Genomic DNA, 15,673 nt, shown 5'->3' on the forward strand with positions numbered 1-15,673 from the left:
AGGACAAAAGACACTGCGCCCATAAAGATAGTCTTTAAAAAGAGTCAGATCATATTTGGGGTTTAATATGTGTGTAGATCTGCGGTTTAAGACTCCGATACCTCCTTTCTCCTTATCCTGTCACGGTCGAGTGCTGTTTGTCTGTAATCCTTCCTTCTCTTATGCTGCTGATTCGGCTGTATAAACAAAACAAGCCCCCGAGAGGCCTGCGGACTGAAAACACAATGAGCCACAGGTCTTTTCATCTAACCTGTCCTGACCTCAGTTTCTATCTGTCTGCCACTCACATTCACCGTAACTGGAAGGGAGATGGACTTAAAGGTTAATGGGGTCATTTATGTGCTGCCAGAATCACCAAACTGAATAGGAGAACTCATGTTTTTGAACAGGTATGACGAAAACATAGCTAGCTGTGAATGCTACCACATCTAGCTATGTTTTCGTCCAAAGATGCTAGTTTAATCGGAATAATCGCATAAAACATTTGAGAATTAAGCATTGTTTTTAACAAATGAGTCAAAAAGAAGAAAACAGTCACTTCCTGGTAAATTAGTGCCAAATATTAAAACAAAACATGGATTTTGGTGCATTAGAAGCAGCCAAAGACTAGATGCATGAACGCGTGATTGAAGTTGCGAGACACTTTGGAAGCACAGCCAGTCAGATCTGTGAGGTAATAATTCTGAACCACTTTGATGACAGACTTTGGCTGAGGGATTTTCGATGACCAAAACAACTATTCAGATGTTGTTCAATGTGGCCATGTGCGATGAGGCCAGTCTGCTGGTTTGTCTTTTAATGCCGTCCCATCACAGCCATTTTTGTTATCACATGATCTGTTGAAACAAAATCACGCTGGAATTTATTCAGTAAATGTGTTTCTATCGTAATGTATGCACATTTTTTCTGTTCAGATAAAAAGTCTATCCTACTCAGAAGTGTGCATGCGTTGTTTATGCACATTTTTAAAATTTATACACAGCATGGCGTTTTCATTAAGCATTGATTCATTCATTTATTTTATTTTCAGAGTAGCCCCTTTATTAATCAGTGGTCGCCACATGGAATAAACCACCAACTTATACAGTGTTCTACGCAGCGGATGTCATTCTAGCCACAACCCAGCACTGGAAAATGCATTTATTTATTGATATAAAAAAAAAATCATAAAAATAGGTGGATTAAAGCATAGCTATTTCCATTTTCAACTCTTCCATTTTTAACCAGCTAAAGTGTTATATTGAAAGTAATGATAAGAATCACAATATTATAAACTTTGATTTGACACAAAATAGGGTCATTTTATTTTAAGGTACAATTCTCGCCATTAACAAACCATTAACCCTTACACTACCTGACAAAAGTCTTGTCGTTGATCCCAGTTATTTGTTCCCAGCAACAAATAATACCTTGACTTCTAATCGATAATTTGGACCTATTAGAACCCCCATGGACCCAAGATTTTCATGGAAATCAGTCAAGTTTGGTGAAGTAAAAATCATGGTTTTGGGTTACATTCAGTATGGAGGCGTGCAAAAAATCTACAGAGTGGATGGCAACATCAACAGCCTGAGGTATCAAGACATTTGTGCTGCTCATTACATTACAAACCACAGGAGAGGGCAAACTCTTCAGCAGAATAGCACTTCTTATACTTCAGCCTACACATCATAGTTCTTGAAAGCAAAGAAGGTCAAGGTGCTTTAAGATTGGCCAGCCCAGTCACCAGACATGAACATTATTGAGCAGGTCTGAAGTAAGATGAAGGAGGCATCGAAGAAGGATCCAAAGAACCTTATATAACTCTGGGAGTCCTTCAAGAACGCTTTCTTTGCATTCCAGATGACTTCATTAATGAGTTATTTGAGTCATTGCAAAGATGTATGGATGCAGTCCTCCAAGCTCATGGGAGTCATACACAATACTAATTCTTTTTCCACTGCACCATGACTTTATATTTTATACTGTACATTATTTCTGTTAAGCGATGAGACTTTTGTATAAGCAAAGTCAGACCTTACTGTCCTAATTAAATAATTAAAAATTCAAGGCATGATTAGATTTTATTTTGGTAAAATAAGCGTAGTCTAGAGGCCTTTGCATTTTATATTAGCCACTTCTGATACTAAATGATCAACTAAGTCAAGTTATTGTTGTTCCTAATATACAACAAGACTTTAGTCAGGTAGTGTAGATGCTTATTAACAGTTTGTATGGTAGTAGTTGGGTTTAGGCATTGGGTAGGATTAGGGATGTAAAATAAGGTCATTGTTTATAAGTACTAATAAACAGTTCATAGTTGAGTAATAGGCATCTACTGTAGTACTCATCCAGGTCAGAAACTTTCTTGTTTTCCACATGAAGAAGAATGACATGGTGTATAAATGAAATGGTTTTAAATATATCTACATCTTTAAAATAATTTTATTTATGCAAAAATTATGTACATTGCAAGGTATCCAATTTTTGCACGTTTAACTGAACCCATGACCTCTACTTAAGTTACAGGAAAAATAAAATCTCTTTAGCCACTAATAATTTAACTGAATGCATGATGATAACAATATCACATCAAGGAGAAAAGAAAGATGTGACGAGAGCAAGACAGCGGAGAACGAGAAAGTCACCTCCTGACCCTGTTTCTCCTCTAGCTGCCCTTTCACCAGGACATGTTTAAGAGATGAGACAAAGACATCTCTTTCTCCATCCCTCTCTTTTTCCATCTCTCCCTCTCTCCAGATTCCTCTCCTCTGCTGACGTCTTCCAGACACAACAATACAGAGAGAGAGACAGACAGAAAGACATGGGGTGAGCGGGCGGGTCTAATTTAGAGCTGCTTTCTTTCTCCTCCACCATCGTTGTGTCTGTAGACAAAGGTTTGCATTCTTTCCTCCCCCAGTCTCCCACCCACTCCTTTTATTCCAGTAAAACTGACAGAGGGGAATATTAAAACATTAGCTGATGCGAGGACATGAAATTATTAAAGTGGCAGTTTTGAGAGAGAATAGGACACCTTGTGAATGGACGGAGCAGATCCATCATCATTACCATCAAATGTATTTTAGTTCCCAATAGGATGCTTTAGTGTTCACCTTTAGTTCTTTACCAGCAAAAGCACATTAGTGGACTAGCTTAAACTTTTTTAAAGGACATCAGCAGGTTGTTTCGAAAGAGAAGTTGATTATTCCAAATCCGTCATTTCTAGAATATTGCGTCTTTACAAAGTCACTGATGCATTCAAGTTCTACAAAAAGGCTGGTCGTCCACGAAAGACGAATGGCAAGGCAAGTTTATTTATAGCACTTTTCATACACAATGGTAATTCAAAGTGCTTTACAAAAACAGGAATAAAGAAACAAGTATAAGAAAATAAAAACAGAGAATAAAATGATTAAAAACATATTTAAATGGGTTAAAAGAAGTTTTAAAAGAATGAAAAAGAAAAGAAAGACATAATAGATTGATTTGACGGACTTGCACAGTGCTCATTCGGTAAAGGCACGACTAAACAGATGTGTTTTCAGTCTTGATTTGAATGTGCCTAATGTTCAAGCACATCTGATCATTTCTGAAAGCTGATTCCAGCGGTGGCTGGAGGTGAATTTACCCTGCTTTGACTGAACTCTTGGGATTTCTAATTTACTTGATCCTAAAGATTTGAGTGATCTGTTAGGTTTATATTCAGTGAGCATATCTGTACCGTATTGAGGTCCTAGGCCATTTAGTGATTTATAGACCAGTAATAATACTTTAAAATCTATTCTGAATGTAACTGGGAGCCAGTGTCAAGACCTGAGGACCGATGTGATGTGCTCTGTGTTTCTGGTCCTGGTCAGAATCCTGGCCGCAGCGTTCTGGATGAGCTGCAGCTGTCTGACTGTCTTTTTGGGAAGGCCAGTAAGGAGTCTGTTACAGTAATCCACCCTGCTGCTCATTAAAGCATGAACAAGTTTCTCACTGGGAACAAAGAATCTAATTCTTGCAATGTTTTTGAGATGATAGTGTGAGAGGACAGAATAAAGCTGAGCATCTAAATCAGGGATCACCAATCCTGGTCCTGGAGGGCCGGTGTCCCTGCAGGGTTTAGCTCCATCTTGCCTCAACACACCTGCCTGGATGTTTCAAGTATACCTTGTAAGACCTTGATTAGCTTGTTCAGGTGTGTTTGATTAGGGTTGGAGATAAAATCTGCAGGACACCGACCCTCCAGGAACAAGTTTGGTGACCACTGATCTAAATGATCAATTGGTTTAACAGCTAGAATTACTTGCCAGTTCATCTGTCTTCAGACATTGTGTATTGATGTTTAAGAGAATTTAAACATAAAAGTGCCGTAGAATGCACTAATTCTATATGTTTACATTGTTCTCTGATATCTACATAGAAGGTATGTTGTTTAGGTAAGCACAGAAATTCTCCTGAAATGGTTTTACATGTCCAGTTACAACCCTAGGATGACATTCAATCGGATTGAATTATTTGTTAGCTATGAGAAAGCCACCGTAATAACCTAGTGTCCTCCAGAGTTATCCATTGTGTATAAAACAAGAGACTGATTTTTATATATTTAAAGCTGTATTTTTGTGGATTTGACAAACAGTTGAAGTCAGAATTGTTAGCCCTCCTGTGATTTTTTTTTCTTTTTCAAATATTTCCCTTATTATGTTTAACAAAGCAAAAAAAAATTTCCACAGTGTTTCTAATAATATTTTTTCTTCTGGAGAAAGTCTTTTGTTTTATTTTGGTTAGAATGAAAGAAGTTTAAAGATCATTATTATTAGCACCCTTAAGTAATATATATATATATATATATATATATATATATATATATATATATATATATATATTTTTTTTTTTTTGATCGATTCCAAAACAAACCATTATTATACAACAAGCTAATAATTCAGGAAGGTTAATAATTTGACTTTAAATGGGCATGAATTATTAACCAACAACAACATTAATATTTGTGATATATTCTGATTCACATTTTTCTGAGGTCATTTGCTCAAACGAGATTTATATAAGAAGCAAGAAACAATAGTACATGGGGGTCATGGTATGTCATTTGCACTGAATTCTATGCCTGGCTATATAGGAAGATTTCCATTTTATGGCACCTTTTAGGCCCATTCTGAAGTGGCCAAATCTTCATCAGCTGAAAGAATCCCAATGATCGATAATATTTGCCAAGGAGCAAGTTGTGTGGACAAAGAACTGCTTCAAAGTTAACTTCGGAGAAAGAAACATTGGGAAACATTAAGTTCATTGTTCCAACTGAGGAAAGTCTAAACAAAGTGTGTGCAGAAGTCAGTGAAAGTAGGAGGTGAAGTGTCATGAATTTGTGGATGATTTCTGCAGCAGAATTTGGCATCTTTTACAGCTTCATGACAGAGAGAATATAAATGTTTATCAGAAGCTCCTTCAATAACGTGTGGTTCCGTCCCTGCATTCGTCAGCCAGCAATTTGCATGCAGGATATTTCTTACATGTACATTTAGTAATTTAGCAGATGCATTTGTTCCTAACAACTTACAATTGAGGCGGTATTCAGCGAGTCAACAAAAAGAAGGAATACTCAAAAGAAGTGATAATTATACAAAGGAGCTGCTTGTGCTCAGAGAATTAAGTGCTAGAGTTCTACAGGTGGTTTGTCGAACCCATCCACCGGTGTGAAGCTCACTTCATAGCTGCACAAGTTTTTTTTTATATACACTACCTGACAAAAGTCGTCGCCTATCCAAGTTTTAGGAACAACAAATAATAACTTCTAGTTGATGATTTGGTATCAGAAAGGCAAAGGTCTCTAGATTACGCTTATTTTACCAAAATAAAATAATGTCATGCCTTGATTTTGAATTCATTAGGACAGTAAGGTCTGACTTTGCGGAGACAAAAGTCATGTCACTTACAGAAATAATGTACAGTATAGAATATAAAGTCATGGTGCAGTGGAAAAAGAATTAGTATTGTGTATGACTCCCATGAGCTATGAAGACTGCATCCATGCATCTCTGCAATGACTCAAATAACTTATTAATAAAGTCATCTGGAATGGCATTGGTAAAGCGTAGAAAGCATTCTTGCAGGACATCCAGAGTTAATCAAGATTCTTTGGATTCATCTTCAATGCCTCCTCCAACATTTTACCCCAAATATGCTCAATAATGTCCATGTTTGGTGAGTGAGTTGGCCAATCCTTGAGCACCTTGACCTACTATGCTTTCAGGAACTTTGATGAGGAGGCTGTTGCACGCGAATGCAACAAATTTAAAACATGGAGCAATCGCTCACTTTTTAAAATGTCTAATAAGCTTGTTTAATTCTGCCCCTTTTGCAGCGTTGCACGACAGAATATCGCACACACAACCTCTATTGCGACCGCAGCTTAAGTCTGGTGCAACAGTGCAAAACTGTTGTTGGTTAATGCCTAGTTCAGACTGCGTGATTTTAGCCCCGATTTTGGCTCGCCAACAGGTTTTGAGAAATCGACGTCAAATGCCTGAAATCACGGGCAAATTGGTGCTCGTGCACACAGTATGAACTTTCAAAGACGATATCTGAGAGAATCGCCGATGAGTCGCTGATGCCTGTGAGATATTTGGCGTGCTAAATATCTGGAGCTGTCGGCAATTCAAATCATGCCGTGTGAATTGAGTTTTGACTGAAAATAACATCAGCGATCGCCTACAGCCAATGAGAGAGCAGCTTTCACTTGTGTGTGCGTGTGTGTATGCCTGCTACAGGCCAGCGGGAGGCTGGGGGAGAAGTTAAAAGCGCTCTTTTTCGGTTTATTTGGACCCACGAAATGGAGGAAAAACTAGTGGAGGTTTGACAGGACTCAGTAGCATGTCTGTTTGATGTTTCATACAGAAAGAAATTAGTTTATTATCAACGTTGAGAAGAAATGGCTAATTCCCTTTAAACCCAGGTGAGCAAACATGTACATGTTCTACCCCATTAAAGGCTTCTTTCTCATTATGTAGTTAATAACAAAAGATATACTATGTGTTTTTGGCTGTGAGACGTAGTTTGGACGAAGTTGTCGGCGATTCTTCCTTTAGTAAAGTCATGCAATGTGAATGTCCCTGTCGCCAATCCATCTTGCAGTGTAAACAAAGCAGCGACGAAACGCTAGCCCAGATAGTCATGCAGTGTGAAAACATCTGTGACACGACTACTTTGAAAATCATGCAGTCTGAACTCGGCATAAAGTGTCAGGGATGGGTTTTCTACAGGTGGTTTGTCAAGCTCACTCACCTGTGTGAGGCACACTCTAAATTGATGTTTGGGGTTGCCGTGTGGTGAGGTGGGGTTTTTAATCAAGTGCTTATAATATGTTTTTTTCATCTTGATGCCAACTTTAAATATGACTGGGTCTGACAATTTACTGCTAAGCAAGAAAGCCAAGAGCCTCGCTTCAACTAAGTTTACAATAACAAGCAATCTTATGCTTATTAAAAATGAAGCTAATGCCAGTTTACTCAACTTGAGAAACGTAATAACACACAACGGTCAGTAAGTCAGCTAACAAAAGCAGCAGAATATGACATCGCCACTGGTTTCCAAGGTTACAAGTACCTTCTCCCCTTCTTTTTTTTCAGTTCAGATCTACTGGGACTGTGAACCTTATTACAACATTTCCGCAAACATGCCAGTTTGGGCAGTTTTGGCCAATTTACTCTAATCCCAGAAGAGATGCAACTAAAAACAAAGAGACAAATAACAGCACACGACTCAAAAGATGGGAATGCAAAAACAAGGTGATGCAATTGAAGTCACGCTAATGTGAGTCTATTAGGAGATGCGTGTTTGTTGCATGCGGATGGGAATCAGGGAGCATGACTGCACTGTTGACATTGGGTTTGACTTTGACAGCAGGACCAATCAAAACGCACCATCAGCTGAATCCCAAATGAGTGTTACTGGAACACACAGTCTTGACTGACAGCTGTAGAATGAGCGGAGGGAAAGACAGAAAGGCTGGAGAAAAACCTGCACAAGAGAGAAAATTGAGAGAAGATAAGAGTCGACTGTGTGTGTGTGAGAGAGAGACGCAAAAAGCAGCGGTGTATACAGGAGAACAAACCGATGAAGTGTAGACTCATGTGAAATGGAATTGAAATGATTGCATATCTACTTTATATACTGCTGAAAGGGTCTTTACAAATAACTGTAAAAATATGCAAAAGCACCTCAAAGGTTTGGCTGGGCGCTTTGAAGGGAAGGTAATTTTATGCCAACTGTACTGAAGCATAATGACTGCTTTATACACACACATGTTCGTGTTTTGCTGGTATTCACGGCGTGTATGGCTTTACAAAGGATTTCAGAATGGGGAGGGATGGGTGAATGTAAAACTAAAATAAATAAAACAAAATAAAATGTACAATTATGCAAACATGTTACCTATAAAATAAAACTTAATCATCACAATAAGCCACCAAATAGACACCAATAGTCCACTGCAAAAGATCTCATCAAACTGTCTGACATCAAGCACACACACACATGCCTAATGGAATAACAAAAGTTTTAATGGCTGTCAAAGCTAGCATTGAATAATCAGATATACAAAATATTATCTGCTTTATATGCTTTATGTATTTCAATTATTTTCCATCAAAAGAGAATTTATAAATATAAACAGTGTCGGGGGTACAAGTAACGGAATAATATGACTTTTCTAAGTGACAAGTAACGCATTACTTTTCAAAAATAAGTGATATTTGAGTTACTTTAAAATGTAATGCAAGTTACTTTTTAGTTTATAGTTATTCACTTTTAAAATAATAAATTGCTGAAATAAAATTAGTGTAGTCATTTGGAGAAAGCAGGAACAGACACAAATGAAGATGGCAGAGCCTTACATTTCAGTGATGGAAACGTTCTCATTATTTTGAACCTGGGAGAAAAGGAAAAGAGGATTATCTGAATGGAGAGTGATTTTACAAAAGTAGCAAACACATTGCTTTTAACATTCATTAATCTGTATATTCACCAAGTAGTGTTTCGAGGTTAGGAAGTTCTCCGAAGATAACATTATTTAACTTTTTTTTTAAGCTAAATGTTTTTTTAAAGGTAAATAAAGGTTATAGAGTGTGTTGCTAATTGCAGAACTCCTCTGCAAAAAAAAAAAAAAAAAACAGAAGAAGAAGAAGAAAAAAAAAACACCTGCAAATTCTGAAAGAGATCAAGGCTAAAAAAAATTTTTTAACACATTGCTTACCATAAAATGTTTGGTAAGTAACTCAATAATGTTATGCATTACTTTTTTAAAATCACTATCCCCAACACGGAATATAAGTATTTGATTGGTACTTTTATATTTTAGGACGAGGTGAAAAATACAATTCTTTAATTCATATTATATATGTCATTTATTATAATACATTTACTCATAATTCACTTCAATCTTATTATTCATTAATCAGATAAAAATAATATATATTTTTCTCCGCCAAACTTTTCATGGGTCTCCAAGCACTTCCTTTAAGCCTCCTGTTAAAAAAATAAATAGATAAATACAGATTCGTGTATTTAAACATTTTGAAAACCCTCCAAATTTTAAGGCACGGTTCAGACTCCTGATGGCAACAACAGCAGACAATACAGAGAGCGAATACAATAGAGTCTAACAACACAAACTGCCCTAAACAAGTCCTAAAACAAACACCAACCAAGCCTATTACGATGTGGAGTAATAATGATAATAACAATCCCAAATCATGCACTATTCATTCATGCACTTTTTCAAGGTATACCACGGTTTGGGAAAGTCAAGGTTTTTAAGCCACCAAAATGTTCTGTTATTCTTTTTGTAAAATTTATAATTTTAAATACATTATACTTGACCCTACATGTCCCAATGCATGGTTAATCTGTCCCACACCCCTTTTTGGAGGCATCACAGTGTACATCTGATGACATTAGGCCTTTTTGTCACTCATCATTCAAACATTCAGTCACTCCAGAGCAAACAGACCTTTTAAAAACTGCCTGACATCATCAAACTGATAATAAGCAGCCTACAGAGATGACAATGATAATAATAAAGTATTATAATTATTTTTAATAGGAGATTCTAGATATTTAAAAACATTAATAAATACTAATTATTTTTGTGGATGATTTTACTTTCTTCCATGCCTTAATCTTAAAACTGGAAACAATCACAAAACATGCATTATTTTCTTTTTGTGAATTGTCTCTTTTTAAAAATATATATATGCTTGACTTTACATCCCTATGCATGGTCAATCTGTCCCACATCGCTTTTTTTGAGGCCACGCATCATACATTACATCTGATCATTAGGCATTGGACGATAACCTTTTTCAAGGTACACCACGGTTTGGAAAAGTCAAGGTTTTTAAACCGCCAAAATGTTCTGTTATACTGTTTTTACGGTATGTGTATAACTTTATCTAATTTTTTTTTTTCTTTAGGACCACAGTATCTCCAGCTGAAAAAATATCCAAAGATGCCGGTTTAATTTAAAGAGATTTGTGTTTTGGGAACAAATGAAGTCAAATAATCTTTTAAATGTTTTAGCCTGACCAGTTTACTGCTCCAAACAATTATAAATCTTTCAAAAAATAAAATATATTGCATTAAAGGGGAAAAAAGGTGTTTGTACTTTTACCCAGACATTTAAAAAGAATATATTTTAGAGCAGTGAGCACAATACCGTGATGCTTTATCCAAGGTTATCATACCTTCAGAATCTTTTACCGTCCCATGTCTACTGATGACATTAGGCCTTTATGTCACTCACTCCAGAGCAAACAGACCCAAAACTGCCTGACATCTTTAAACTGACAATAAGCAGCCTAGAGAGATGACAATGATATTAATAAAGTATTATTATTGCAATTATCAATTACAAGTGATTCTAAAATTTTGAAAGATTCAGAAATACTTCAGTGTACATTAATTTTACTTTCTTGCATGCCTCTAAAAAGTTAAAAACCATCTTAAAACAAGAAACAAAATCACTAAACATGCATTATTTACTTAAGTTTTTGTGAATTGTTTTATTTTTAAAAACATGCTTGACCTTACATATCCCTATGCATGGTGGCTAATCTGTCTCACACCTCTTTTTTTGAGGCCATGCAGCGTACATTATATCTGATGACATTAGGCCTTTATGTCACTCACTCCAGAGCAAACAGACCCCTTAAAACTGCCTGACATCATCAAACCGAAGCCATGGACCGTCACAGAAACACACATACACACGCCTAATGGCAACAGAGCTGACATTCAGCCGGGTCACGTCGGGACAAAGAAGCGATCTGTCTTCCCATCCTCCCTCCATTCTACCCTCGGCTCTTGTTCTCACATGGCAGGGATGTCACAGGGAGCACCAAAACAAGGGATGCAGGGAGAGCGAGATGAAGGGATGCAGAGGAGGGGCACAAAATGCAGAACAAAAGCATTGTTTGGGATTCAAAGATGAGTTATTGTGTTGCGGAACCGTGTGCTGGAGTAGGAGTGAAGAATTGGAAGGAGAAAGAGAAATTTGGGGCCAGTCTTTCTCTCTGCCCTCTGTCAGTGGAGGGAGGACGGAGAAAGGGTGTTGTTTGACTCATTCCATCGTTTTGTGTGTGTGCGAGAGAGCTAAATCAGTCTCCGGGAGTGTTCGAGACTGTTTGCTGATAAGTTAGCATGACACTAGCAGTCCTCAGGGTGGTGAGCGGTTTATTTACCTTGAGGAAACAAGAGTCTGGCAGAGACAACCTTTTGAGCGCTTGAGCACACATGTATCTGGTCCATACTCAAAGGAATACAAGCCTGGAAAACATATTTCAGTCGCGAATGAAAAGTTGTAATCGTTTACTCACCCTCGGGTCGTGCTAAAGCCTGCATCGGTAAATTATTGAGACCGCGGTGGGCGCGCGCGTCCATACTGTGAACAGGTAATGAGGCTTTTAGGCCACATAAAAGTATCACAAAAGTACTCCATGTGTGTTCTATTTCTTTCAAAAGGCCTCTTAAGTCATAGAGTTAAGACATAATGCAGCATACAGTGTGTGAGAGCACGACAAATGCTATTTAAAAGGAAAGGAAATTTAAAAAGGACCATTCTTTCGTCATTTACTCACTCTTGCTTGATTTCTTCTTAGTAATATATGTTATTTTGAAGTATTAATATTAAAATACACAAAAACAGAGGCAACATATACTTGTAGGATGCTGCTCAAGTATGTCCTCCAAGTTTATTATATTCCCTAAATGAAAAAAAAAACATTGACTGGTTCCCTTACAAAAAATAACTGCAGTAAACTGAAGTACAACTTCAGTACAATAGCAGTATATAGAAGTAAAACTAAAGAAAAAATTAAGAACAATTGCAAAATTTCAATTCAAAGTATAAACAGTTCAAATACATAAATAAATAAATAATAAACATAATAATAACATAAACGATAACATAATAAAGTTCAACAGCAGTATACGTTGCAGTAAACTGGAGTAAAAACAAATAAACTCCGTCCTTACTGCACTTGTGCAGACGTAGTCTAATTTGCCAATGGTGTGGTTAGAACTGTACTGCATATGTTTCAAGGTTTTTGTTCTTCAACATCTTTAAAGAATATTTTGTATTTGTTTCAGGGATGTTTTTTTTTTTAATCAAAGTAATTTTCTAATTAGAATTTAATGAGATTATTAAAAAAAACATAATAAAAAATAACTGCAGTGAACTGAACAGTACAACAGCAGTAGCCTACATACAAAGATAACTGGTATATTCAATGCAAAATTGCAATATAATGAGGTATAAATACAGTTCAACTACAATGCAATTAAGTTCAACAGCTGTTAAAAGTAATATTAAATAAACTGAGAGGGGCAAAATAGTAATGTTACAAAATTTATTGCAGTTAAGCAAGTATTAAAAGTGCACTTTAGTTAAATTGTTCATTGCAGATGATTATAGATGTATTTCTGTAGTTAGTTATACTTCTGAAAAGTGCAATACAATATATTGTGGTAGTACTTCACCAATACAACTGAAGTACTGAAACCTCATTTGGAAACCATTGTCCATTGAGCAGGAAAAATAGTTGTTGTACTACAGGTGTAGTGTAGTAGTACTTCAGTTGTATTGCAGTAGCAGGACTGCATTATTAGTAGTATCAGTAATAGCAGTATTTGTAGTGTAGTAGTAATTCAGATGAATTGCAGTTGAACTAAAGTTGGTTGTATTGTAGTAATACTGAAATATACTTCAATAAAGCAGTTTTTTTTTTATAAAAAACTGCACTTTTCAGAAGTTACATAAAACTACAGTATTCCTTATAAAAACTGCAGTATTATAAAAAATAAAATAAAAAAACGGCTGTAATTTTTTTGTAAGGATTTACTCAGTCCTACTAGCACACTAAGGCTTAAAATGAATCATGGTTCATATTATTTTTGTCTGTGTGTATATTTTTCTATAACTCTAAGGTTCCCCTGGTAGAAGACTTGAACTCCCTGGTAGAAGAGATTTTGTATCTCAATGGGACTTTTCAGATTAAATAAGTAAATGTATTAATTCATAAAAAGGAAGCTAGCATGTAAAACTGCAAAATATATTCTTTTACATTTTAAGCTGTTATTTTTTGTTATTTACCCTGCTGAAAAAAAACAGCTTAAACCAGTCAAGGTTGGTTGGCTGATTTTAGCTGGTCAATCAGCCTGGTTTTAGAGGGTTATGGCCATTTCCAGGCTGGTCTTAGAGCCTGACCAGCTAAGACCAGGCTGTAAATGGCTGGAAAGCAGCCTGGAAATGGCCAAAACCCCCTAAAACCAGGCTGGTCAACCAGCTTAGGCTGATATAAAAAAATAATAATTTCAGCAGGGTAGTAAAATTACCTTTGGAAGTACAAATAACTTTTAGAAATTAAGGTTCACTTAATAATATGGATTTGCTTGTTTTTTTAAAGCCATGGTTGGCTTCTATGGTGATACAGAAACCTGTTGCTGAAAAAACTACAACTATAAATTGAATTTGGGGCGGTGCGGTGCTACAATCGCCTCATAGCAAAAAGGCCGCTGGTTTGAGCCTCAGCTAAATGAGTTGGCATTTCAGTGTGGAGTTTGCATGTTCTCTCCATATTTGTGTGGGTTTCCTCCAGTTCATTCGGTTTCTCCCACAAATGCAAAGACGTGTTACAGGTGAATTGAGTATATGCTGAAATTGTCCATAGTGTATGTGTGTGTATAGATGTTTCCCACCGATAGGTTGCAGCTGGAAAGGCATCCGCTGAACTAAGCCGAAAAGAAAATTAATGAAATTTTAAATTAAAGATTAGTATTGAAAACAAAATGCATCAAAAGCTGTTATGCTGTAATATACATTGTATATATATACACACACACACACACACACATATAGGTAGGCAACCAAAATGCCTATCATTGACTTGTGTAAAAGACAACCCTGTCACAAGTCCAACTACAAAATAACCACCAAAAAACACAAAGGAGCATTGGCACCATTTGCCAGTAATGTTGGTGCAGTGGTGCAATAGGCCCATTTTCCTTACTGCTAAATATTCCACAGTCAACATTTAGTGGAATTATAACAAAGCAGTTGGGAACAACAACTCAGCTATGCAGTGGTAGTGAGTCTTAGTTAACAGAGTGTGGTTAGCCCATGCTGAGGCAACACAGTGCAAAATACACCATCTTTCTGCAGAGACAATAGCTAAAGGCCTACAAGCTTCATGTGGTCTTCAAATTAGCTCAAGAACAGTGCGTAGAGTGCTTCATGGGTTTCCATGGCAGAGTAGCTGCATCCAAACCTTACATCACCAAGTACAATGAAAGAGTGTTGGATGCAGTGATGTAAAGCACACCATGACTGACTCCAGAGCTGTGAAGAGGTCTTCTCAGGGGTGATCATTCCTGCTTCTGCCTGGTACTCCGATGGATAAATTTGTGTTTGGTGTACTTGCCAGGCTACATTGTGCTAAGTGTAAGATTTGGTGAAAGGTGGGTAATGGAGTGGGGTTGTTTTTTTAAGGGGTTTGGCTTGGCTCCTTAGTTCAAGTGATAGGAACTCTAAATCCTTCAGGCCAAGCATACCAAGACATTTTGGACAATTTCATGCTCCCACCTTTGTGGGAAAAGTTTAGAGATGACCCCTTCCTGTTCCGTCATGGTGCACAAAACAGTGCAGAAAGATATGAATGAGTGAGTTTGGTGTGGGGGAACTTGGTCGGCTTGCACAAAGCCCTGACCTCACAAATGCACTTCTAGAACAGTCAAAAATTCAAATGGAGACCTTCAAGTGGGAGAGATTACACTGCAAGTAGGCAGGGTTTAGAGTTGGTGAAGGTGTAGTAGACATTAAAAAAAAAAAAAAAAAAAAAAAACAGGTTACTGTGGGGATGAATTTAGTTTTCCTGACCTCCATTAATACCCTTCTTTCAAAAATCCACATAAACATGTATTAAGCTTGTGGAAAGAGTTGAAGCTGCAAAGGTTGGACCAGATCCAAATGAAACAAAGATAAAGATAAAGATGATTGTGCATTATTTGGGTTTCAAAAAAAGCTCCGAGATGGGCGTGGAGCACTGCGAGCAGAGGGAAAAGTGGGCATGACTGGCAGAGCAGGGGATCAAACAACGGTTGTCAGTTGGCTCACAAAATGAGACAAACCATGTGGAGACACATG

This window comes from Danio rerio, chromosome 2, assembly GCF_052040795.2.
Source record: "Danio rerio strain M-AB ecotype USA chromosome 2, GRCz13ab, whole genome shotgun sequence".
Lineage (NCBI taxonomy): Eukaryota > Metazoa > Chordata > Actinopteri > Cypriniformes > Danionidae > Danio > Danio rerio.